Consider the following 5,000-nt stretch of genomic DNA (forward strand, 5'->3'; position numbering starts at 1 on the left):
TCATATCGAAAAAGATGAAGACTGGGACATCCCCGTTCTTCACATTAAGGTTTACCGTTTTTAATGTATTTTTCGCGACTTTTTCGCGTCAAATGGTTTAAAAAGGCGCGGGAATATCTCAACAGTGCTGCGAAGCGGAACGGTTTTGACGGCACTTTTCAGAAAGTACATTAAATTTCATTTCTACGATAGCATGATTAATTTTTTCTATCTCGAAAGTTTCATATAAAAAAAATTGAGTTGAAAAAACGTCTATGTTTGGATAGGTTTGATTTAGAAATTGTGATTTTGTGACGTCCTTATGACGTCATCCACTGCGTCATTCAGATGGTTTGTTCAGGACCCGTTTTTGAACAGTTTGAACTTTCTTCTTTCAAATGCTGATGTTGCTAAAACGCGTATCTTTTTATACTTCTCGAGATATATCATCATTTTGCCTTAAAAATATCCTCTACCTGTATGTATAAATCGTACCCATTTTTTAATTACAAGAAACACCTCATTATCGGCGATTTTCAGGGTGTAATAATCGGCCGTTTTTAATCCCACTCGATCTGAACTTTTGACAGTCGCGTCTTTGTGACTAAACTGCACGGAATACTAAGTTTTAAGTAAGCGGAGTCGGGAAGTTGGGTTTAATTTTACCTGAAATTCCGGGCGAAATTCCATACGAAACATAACGTAGGGGGCTGGCAAGCGGAGTTACCGGAACTTGTCCTACGACGCTCGGCTGTACCACACTCACCTCGGTGCGAGGGGCCCGAAGGCTCGTCTACGAGTCCCCTCAGACCCTCGGGTCCCCTCGGGCTCGCATATGACCACGGGGGGTTGCCAGCCCCCTGAATATAATATATATATGTGTGTGTGTGTGTGTGCGTGTGTGTCGTGTGTGTGTGTGTGTGTACATACATACATATATAAATATTATATATAGATATATATTAAATATATATATATATATTCCCCCCCCCCCCCCCCCATTTTTTATTATATAAATATACATAGTTATACATATATATATAAATATTTAATATATCTATCTATGATATATATGAATAGTTATACTACATATATATATATAATATAGATATATATATATACGGTTTGTATGTATGTATAACATATACATATAGTATAATATATATATAGTTTATATATATATATAATATATAATTGATAAATTATTATAGATTATATAAGATTTATATTTATAGTTATTAATATTATCTGTTTATATGCTGTATAGTTGCATATGTATATATATATATATATATATATTATATATTTGTATATATTATATAGATATATTATTATATATATATATTATAAGCATTATAATTTTGCAATATGAAAAAATATAATATATATAGAAATATATAAATATATATAAAATATATATATATATTATCAATATATAATGCAATGTATAGTTTGCATAAGATATATAAATAAAAAAATATAAATAAATATATATATATATATATATATATATATATATATAAAGTAGAACATATAAACATACATAAAATTATATATTATATATATATATCATATATATATATACAAACATATATACTGAATAATATAATAAATATATTATATAATATATATAAATAATATATATATAAAAATATGAATATGGGTTGTGTGTGTTGTGCAGAAATTAAAAAAAAAATAAAAAATACATATATATAAAATATATTATATATTAAATATTTAAACATAAATATATTATGTAATATATATCCATATATACATATAAATACACACACACATAATACATATATATATATAATACATAAATTTAATAATATATATATAATATATAAAAATAATATAAACATATCTCAAATATATATATATATATAAATATAAAAATATATATATATATAATATCTATATATTCATACATAAACTTACGTATATATATATTATATTAATATAAATATATATATATAAATATATATAATATATAAAAGTATATATATTATATAATTACAATATATATATATATATATATAATGTAAATGTGTATATATATATAATATATATATATGATATATATATATATAATATATAATATATATATATATATTAATGTATATATATATATTAATATATATATATATATATATATATATATGAGTGTGTGTATATATATATAATATATATATAATATATATATATATATAATATTATATATATAAACCAATAAAATGCAATATATATAAATATATAATATATATATAAATATATATATAATACATACTATATATATTATATATATATATATATAAATATATATATATAATTATATATAATGTAAATGTGTAAATATAAAGATAAATAATATATATTATATAAATTATATATATTATAAATATATATCTAAATATATATATATATAATATAATATATATATATATATATATATATATGCATGTATAGTTGCATATGTAATATTCTATATAATATATATATATATCTATATATATATATAATATATATATCAATATCTATATATAAATAAATATATAACTACATAAATATATCTCTATTTATTTATATAATAGATGCATATATATGAATACCTACATACATATATATATATATTTTTGTTTTTTTTTTTTTTCCAAAACCAAAGTAGATTTGGTGTTATGTATGTGTGGTTGTGTGTGTAGTGTATGTGTGGTGTGTGTGTGTGTTGGGGTGTAACTATATAATATATAAATATTATAATATATATATATATATTTATATATTAATAATAAATATATATAAATATATATAATATAAATATTATATACATATACATATAATAATATATGGTAATATATATATATATAATATATATATATAGATATATATATATACCATATATATATATATCATTGAAAAATGATATGAATATATTGGAACATATATATATATATAAATATCTATACATATATAAATATATAATATATATATAAATATATGTGTGGTTGTGTGTTGTATGTGTGTGGTGTGTGGAGTGTGTGTGTGTGTGGGTGTCTCTCTCTCTCTCTCTCTCTCTCTCTCTCTCTCTCTCTCTCTCTCTCTCTCTCTCTCTCTTTCTCTCTCTCTATCTCCCTCTCCCTCTCTCTCTCTCTTTTGTCTTTCACGGTAATGTAGACGTACAAAAAGGGGGAGTTTTTTTTCTTGAAGGTAATTAGGAAACGGTTTCTTCTACCCTGTCGTCTGGAGTTCGAGACAGATGAATACATTTATGAATGAATAGATAATAAATAAGACTAGTTCGGGTTTCGTTGTTTTGTGTGTGTATGTATGAGGTGTGTGTGAATGTGTGTGTGTGGTGTGTACGATATATATATATAAATATATATATATATATATAATTTAGATATATAATATATATATATAATATACAAAATATATTATATAAATAATAAATATATATAAATATAAATAAACAAACATCTCAATTAGACACCACACAAGACTCACACACACACTCTCACACACAATACTAACTCATAACACACCCCTCGAGACTCTCCCAATCCCACACTCTCAGTAACACACTTCACAATCTCATCACACACACACAATCCTCTCTCACAACTCTCACCCACCACTCACACTCCACACTCACAAACACTCACACACAACACAACCTCACACACAAACTCACACTCAAAACTCTCTATAAATCACCCTCTCACATCTCTCACTCTCACACTCACTTAGAGAAGTTCTGAGTAGAGTTAGAGATAGAGAGATGTGAGGAGAGTGTTATATTGACTCACACACACACTCACACAAACTCACAACCTCACCCACTATCACTAATCTCACACTACATACTGTGAGTAGATGAGAAGATTAACCCACACACACACACTCAACCACACACACTCACCAACAACTAACAGCATCAATCAACCACTACTCACACCTCACGACTAACTAACCCCATCCACACAATCAAACACTCTCACTCAGACACACACAACCACACACACTCACACAACACACAATCACGTCAAACACACTCAGACACACCAACACCCACATCTCCAAATACACTACCAACACACATCACATCACACACACTCACACTCACACAAACAATCACACCCACACACACACACACACACATCACACAAACACTCATCACACACAATCCCCCCCATAAGAGAGTGAGAGAGATGAAAGACCTCACTAACACACACTCACACACACACACACACACACACACACACACACACTCACACACAGTCATATATTTATATAGAGATATTCAGAGAGTTACCCACCCTCTCACACACACACATCACACACACACTCCTCACACACACTCACAAACACACCCCACCACACACACAAATTAAAAATCACCACATCACACTGCCACACTACTTCTACAACCCCCCTATAACACACTAAAAATATAAAAATATAATAATATCCCCCCCCCACAGACTCTAATGTGAGTCAGACAAGTGTGAGTGTGTGATTTGGATTAGAGAGAGTGAAGATGTATGAGTGATATATAGACTTACACACACACACAAACTACACAAACTATCACACTCACACACACACTAACACAAACACTAACTCTAACACTCTCACGCTCACAAACACACTCACCACCACACACTCACGAAAGTAAACACCCACACCACAGTAAAAAACACTCACTCAATCACACAAACACTAACACTCCTCACACACACCCACACACACACACACACACACAAACTCACCCACACACACACACACACACCTCACACACTCACACACCACACCAAAAACCAAACGCACAGCACACCACAAAATAAGAGAGAGATTCAGAGAGAGAGTAGAGTTTAGAGAGAGAGTGAGAGAGATCAGTAGGAGGACACTCTCCACAACTCACACACACACACACACTCACACACACACACACACACACACACACACCTCATAACAGATTTAGAGATGGAGATAGATATACCCCCTCCACCACCACACAC

The sequence above is a fragment of the Penaeus japonicus genome, unplaced genomic scaffold (assembly GCF_977035675.1).
Source record: "Penaeus japonicus unplaced genomic scaffold, GWHDUDI00000001_assembly GWHDUDI00000008, whole genome shotgun sequence".
Taxonomy (NCBI): domain Eukaryota; kingdom Metazoa; phylum Arthropoda; class Malacostraca; order Decapoda; family Penaeidae; genus Penaeus; species Penaeus japonicus.